Raw genomic sequence first — 6,661 nt, forward strand, 5'->3', positions numbered from 1 at the left:
TTCTGACTTGGAATTCTAAGTTGGATAACCGTTCAAAACAATTTTTCCCCAATCGGAGCTCGTTTTTTTGAAGAGTTCGCAGTTGTTTTGAACACACTGAATTCGAAAGTCTGAGATTTCCGAGGATCCGAGTTCCCAGTTGATTTGAAAGCGGCATGTGAGGAACAGGAGAGCATTACATTGCTGATGATCACCCCTTACTGACTCAACACAGACTGAACTAAACAACAGGAAGGGTAATACTGGAGAAGACAGTCTGTGTGTCCCAATTGGCACCATATGACCTATATAGTGCCCTCTGAACAGAACTCTCTGAACAGAACCCTCTGAACAGAACCCTCTGAACAGAACTCTCTGAACAGAACTCTCTGAACAGAAACCCTCTGAACAGAACTCTCTGAACAGAACCCTCTGGTCAGAACCCTCTGAACAGAACTCTCTGAACAGAAACCCTCTGAACAGAACTCTCTGAACAGAACCCTCTGGTCAGAACCCTCTGAACAGAACTCTCTGGTCAGAACTCTGAACAGAACCCTCTGGTCAGAACCCTCTGAACAGAACCCTCTGAACAGAACTCTCTGAACAGAACCCTCTGAACAGAACCCTCTGAACAGAACTCTCTGGTCAGAACTCTGAACAGAAACCCTCTGGTCAGAACTCTCTGGTCAGAACTCTCTGGTCAGAACTCTGAACAGAAACCCTCTGGTCAGAACTCTCTGGTCAGAACTCTCTGGTCAGAACCCTCTGGTCAGAACTCTCTGGTCAGAACCCTGGTCAAAAGTAGTGCATTATACAGGGAATAGGGTGCCATTTGGGACACATATAGTGTTGCGGTAAAGCTTGTGCCTCTGGCCTGCTAGGTTAACAGATGTCCAGGACAGAGCCCAAACAATGGGAGCGTAGAGAGGACACAGAGAGGACATAGAGAGGACACAGAGAGGACACAGAGAGTGTGGTGATGAGAGAAACACATGGACCCTGAATAACCTCCTCTATACCTACCCTACCTCCTGGTAAAACACATCTAACAACAGATCTAGAACTGTAGCACTGAAACCCTAGAAATATAATGCATAGATAGAACACACAGTATGTTGATTTGGAAGCAACCGTTTGGGAGCATGACAGGTCTAATTGAAGTTAAATTATGTGCTGCTACTTTTAAAAGTAGTTGTGTAAACCCTTCTAACCATTCTACAATCTATGTTCTATGCACTGTATTTCTATGGTACGAAGTTGAACCACTTCACAGTTACAAGTCATCATACGGAGCGATGACATCACATCATTGACCTTTGTGTTGAGCCGGAAGCACTTCATACAAAAGACACAAGAGGTGAACAGGAAATGGAATTGTCCATGAATTCCAGAGAGAATGTGTTCTGCTGTGTAAGCCAGTTTACTTACACTGAGTCTAGTGTATATGTCACAGGCGGGATCTGAACCCTGGTCTCCAACATGGAAAACCAACGTCTTAAACATTAAACCAAGAGGACATTCCCTCTTGGACCTGGGGTGACACAGATTTCCATCACAAGAACCGTGAGTCGGGTTCACCTCCGCTACATATCAGTTATAACAGTTTACTAACAAGGAGGAGGTTGGTTTTGGTGACAGAGTTTGAAGGCAGTGACCAATGATCTCTGATCGTCTTTGCCGGGATTTTGAGAAGATCTTCATTTTGACAAAAAAAAAAAAAAAAAAAAAACGTTTATTTTTTTTTCAGATACAATACAGCATGGTGAAAAGTGAACGTGGTTGCCTACTGTCAACATGGCCAACAGTTCATTTCCTTCATATAAATAATTATCAAACACAAAATGTTCCCCACTCACTCACGTCACAAATGTCACGAGTCCACAAAGACACAAGACGGTGGCTCTAAAATCTATGACAGGAAAACACATAGATAATATGGCTAGCGTACATACACATACATACAAATATACATATATCTAAATAGAATGAAACGATATCCTGGCATTTCAAATCAGAAATCAAAGGTCAATATAAAAATAGATAAAAAATACAACCAAAAGAAAATAATACGTCTTCCGTAGCAACAAAGGAAAACATTAGCCTCAGTCCCCGTTTCCAATGTACAAAACACTGGCTAGTTTATCATGTATTTTTCAACACACGTGTACTTGGTCCATTGGATCCACAGAAGGGGAAACGTCAGCCATTTTGAAAGCAGCCATTTTGTTTGTGAGACCACCACAACGGAACACTGAAGTCTTTAATGGAGATCTAGAATGTGGAGAGACGGAAGTCAAAGAGAGGAATAGTGGAATCCTTTATCTCTCTGACCAGCCAGCGAGGAGTGACCTGAAAACTACTGAAAATCTACTGTGTCTACAGACTTCATGACAGAGGGCCTTCTGTCTGCAGGGAGGGTCAGTCTGCAGCCGATACATCAGTTTATCTCTACCGAGGACCTTCTGTCTGCAGGGAGGGTCAGTATGCAGCCGATACGTCAGTTTATCTCTACTGAGGACCTTCTGTCTGCGGGGGGGGTCAGTCTACTGCCGATACGTCAGTTTATCTCTACGGAGGACCTTCTGTCTGCAGGGAGGGTCAGTCTGCAGCCGATACGTCAGTTTATCTCTACTGAGGACCTTCTGTCTGCAGGGAGGGTCAGTCTGCAGCCGATACGTCAGTTTATCTCTACTGAGGGCCTTCTGTCTGCGGGGAGGGTCAGTCTGCAGCTGCAGGGTTAGATCCAAGTCATGGTTGTTCGAAGCCGAGAGGTTGGGTAATCTCCTAACCCTGTGGCAATTCTCAGAGGCCTGCGTCATGATGTACAAGTAGGAGAGGAGAGGGCTGGTCTGTTGTCAATGCTAACCTCCCCCAACCCCACAACATGGTTCACCTCTCCATAGAGAGATATCTAGGTCATAGGGTGAGAAATTACATCCTGTAGAAAATCATAATCCACATGTCCCCTTCAGAAAAGAGGGTGAATGTGACCTCTCACATTAGCGTTCATCTTCTTGAGCATCATCTTGGCAATCACTCGGTCGCACAAATACAAATGTTCCCACACTATATTCCTCTTCTGTTATGAAGAAATATGGCCGAAAACTCATCTGAGAAACTACATCAGAGAAACATGTCTCTAAAGCCTTCCTTCATATCCTCATCTGTCCCAGGAGCTGATATAAGGTTCAGGATGAGAACCAATCACATTGTCAGATTATTTAAAAAAAAACTACATCAGAGAAACATGTCTCTAAAGCCAAAAACACTTCCTTCAACTTCCTCACGTGTCATAGGAGCTGATATAACATCCAGATCTCAGCACCCTTTACTTGGTCATATGATAAAACATAAATTATAGAAACGTCTGTAAAAACCTAAAACAACCTCATCCTCAGATCCTCATCTCGTGGTCGGGGTCCAGCGAAGGTTCCCTGGTATGATCATGGAGGTCAAGGGGCCTTGGGTGACTCCGAAGGGGGAGACGGCGGCGGGGGGGGAGGCGGGCGGCGAGGGGGGAGAGGAGAGAGGAGGGGGAGAAGCTGGGGGACATGGCTGCTGAGGAGATGGAGCCCTCGTGGCTGATGGGGGGACCGTCGTAAGGTGGCCAGGTGGGGGAAGGTGCGTCCGATGACAGGGACCTTCGGGGGGACGGTTGGCCCAGGGTGGGCGACGACGGCGGTGATGAGGGGGGTGGGTCGATGCGAGGCTTGGGGTCCGTCTTGGGCTTTGGGCTGAAAGGCTGGCGTGGGGTTGGTTGGTTCTGTGGGGCGTCTCGTCTTTGAGCCTGGCGATCTCTGTGAAGACGTTGGTAGTGGTTGGAACTGAGGGCACCAGTTGAGCAGGTAGTCCCAGTTATAACTGCCCTTAGCTCTTCGTCACTGGCACTATGGCTTCAGAGACCCATCCACCGAGGGCTTCCCGTCCTCTGGGAAGGCGTAATCTTTAGGATGGGAGATTGAGTCCCCTCCCACCCCTAGGTACCCTCCTCCCAGCTCGTCTCTGTAGACAGGTGCTGTCCAGACAGCATGGTTCCACTGAGACTCCCTCCCAGCTTCTTGCCTTTGAACCAGGTGCTTCCTTCCAGGGGCGGCCGGCTCACAGGAGATGTCCGACAGCTGGTCAGCGTCCTGCTGGATGCCAGAGTCCGGCCCGGGGCTGAGATGTGCTGCATGGACGAGGAGATGGACGCTACGCGGGGTACGTTGATCATCCTGATCTCGTCGTCTTCCGCCGCCTCGGCTGAGCCACGCCGCTGGAGTGTGAGGGGTCAAGGGAACCTCCCGGGGGTAGGGCCGGCCCCTGCTCCCCTTGGTCGCCGGCGTACCCTGGTAACGTCTGATGATAGATCCTCTCAGATCCTCAGATTTGGAATCGTCCAGTTTCTGCAGACTGGTTCCCGAGGCAACGGCACTGTTGTCCCGTCCTTTGTTCTTCCTGCGTCTCTTGACTTGATCAGGAAAATGACCACAGCCATGACCACCAGTAGCACGACGACCCCCAGGGATACGGCGATGATGATAATCAGCAGGACGTTGAGGTCTGCCCCGAGGCCGAAGGAACGTGTTGGTCACATCGATGGTCAGCTGGGCCGTGGTGACCCGGGACGTATCCAGAGGGCTGTGGGCATGAACGTCCAGAGTCATGGTCCTGGCCTCCCTTTTGGACCGCCCCCCTAACCCGCTGCTGCTGCTGCGACTAGAAGACCCGTCCATCTGAGGAAAACCACCCCGGTGTTTTGTTGACGTCAAAGTACAGGGAGGAGCTTGGGAGCGAGAAGAGGACGATACCGTCTACACCTCCGTCCTCGTCGTTTGCCTGGACCTGTCCAATGCTCTGGCCCCTCTTCGCCCCCTCTGGAACCTCAAAGGAGAACTCTGGGGAGACGAAGAGTGGGTCGTACTCATCCTCAACGGTCACGTACACCTGGACCGTCACCGTGGCCGAATGGTTACCGGCGTCCATCGCCAGAGCAACGAAATTAAATGAGTTGACCTTCTCAAAGTCAAAAGTCATCTTAGCCCTGACCTCTCCTGAACTTGGTCCACGGTGAAGGCCTCTCGCCCTGTAACTCCTGACCCTTGACCTCGCTCCACCATGTAGTATCTCAGCTGGCCGTACATCCCAGTGTCGTGGTCTATGGCGTGGAGTATGGTCACGGCTGAGTTGACGGCTGGTTCTCTCTAATGCTAGCCGTCAGAGTCTCGATGGGGAAGAACGGACTGTAATTCACATCTTTGACCTCTACGCTGATCGGGGTCAGGGCAACGTGACCGTGGCCATCCGAGGCCTGGACGATGACCACGTGGGAGGACTGGTGCTCGCGGTCGAGCTGTCGCTGTAACCGAAGCGCCCCGGTCCACTGGGTCGATCGTGAACAGGTCCATCTCATCGCCTGAGTGATACTGTACTGGACCTCTGCGTGGGGGCCGAGTCTGGGTCTGGGGGAAAGGGAGAGGTGGAGGGAGAGATGAGGGGGGGGGAGAGAAAGACAGAAAGAAAAGCATTTACAGTGTCATATAAAAAAACAGATGCTTGCAGTGCAACAAACGATATAAGATACGGAAGACATTTCAGGAAAAAAAATGGCTTCATTTTCACCCCCCATCTCCTCTCCTCCGTTTTAATTTCTAACTCCATAGTGTAATTATTTATCATCACCTAAGGCGGTCAATGTGTATATTGTGGGTGTGTGTGTGTGTGTGTGTGCCTATTCCCTCACCTGTGGCAGTGAGTCGTATTATCTCTGTCCCGGCGCCCGCTCCTTCACTCAGTGACACAGCGTACTCCGCCTGCCGAACGCCGGCGGGTTATCGTTTACATCGCCAACGGTTATCACGCGGCAACGCTAGAACTCCGCTGTGGAACTCTGTCCGACACACCACCGTCAGGTATAGAGGGGCACGGCCTCGAAGTCCAGCACCTCGGCCAATAGGAGGGTCCCTACGGTCTGGAAGCCCCGCCCCTCCAGGAAGCGCACGCTGCTCTCGATTTGGAAGACGTTCCCAGTGTTGCCATTGGCGATGGTGAAGTCGAAGCCGCAGTTGTCCCGAGAGAAATCAGCGTCCATGGCCTCCAGGGTCAGGATGGTCGCCCCGGGGATGGAGTCCTCCAACACCGTCGCCCTGGAAACACAATGATCAGAATAATAACGAATTGGTAACACTTAACATTAACATATTATATGTACATTTACATGTATAGTATTTATTAGCTGCATGTATCTATAGGGCCCTAAAGGGTACAGCGGTCTAAGGCATGTATCTCAGTGCTAGAGACGTCACCACAGACCCTGGTTCGATCAAAGGCTGTATCACAACGACCGTGATCGGGAGTGCCATAGGGTGGGGCACAATTGGCCCAGAGGCGTCCGGATTAGGGGAGGGTTTGGCCGGGGTAGGCCGTCATTGTAAAATAAGAATTGTCTTAGGACCTGACTGGTTAAATTATTTAAAAAAAATGTATCTATAGAGTAACTAGCTTCATATATCTGTAGAGTAACTAGCTTCATATATCTATAGAGTAACTAGCTTCATAAATCTATAGAGTAACTAGTTCATAAATCTATAGAGTAACTAGCTTCATAAATATAGAGTAACTAGCTTCATAAATTCTAGAGTCATACTTAGATAGAGTAATAGTTCTATCTATAGAGTAACTAGCTCATATCTATAGAGTAACT

At 49.3% G+C, this 6,661-nt stretch overlaps 1 pseudogene; it reads right to left on the reverse strand.

The window, feature by feature from the left end:
* Positions 1-3,373: 3,373 nt before the first annotated feature.
* LOC115182542 (protocadherin-16-like) lies at positions 3,374-5,619 on the reverse strand (annotated as a pseudogene).
* Positions 5,620-6,661: the final 1,042 nt, after the last annotated feature.

This window comes from Salmo trutta, unplaced genomic scaffold, assembly GCF_901001165.1.
Source record: "Salmo trutta unplaced genomic scaffold, fSalTru1.1, whole genome shotgun sequence".
Classification (NCBI taxonomy): domain Eukaryota; kingdom Metazoa; phylum Chordata; class Actinopteri; order Salmoniformes; family Salmonidae; genus Salmo; species Salmo trutta.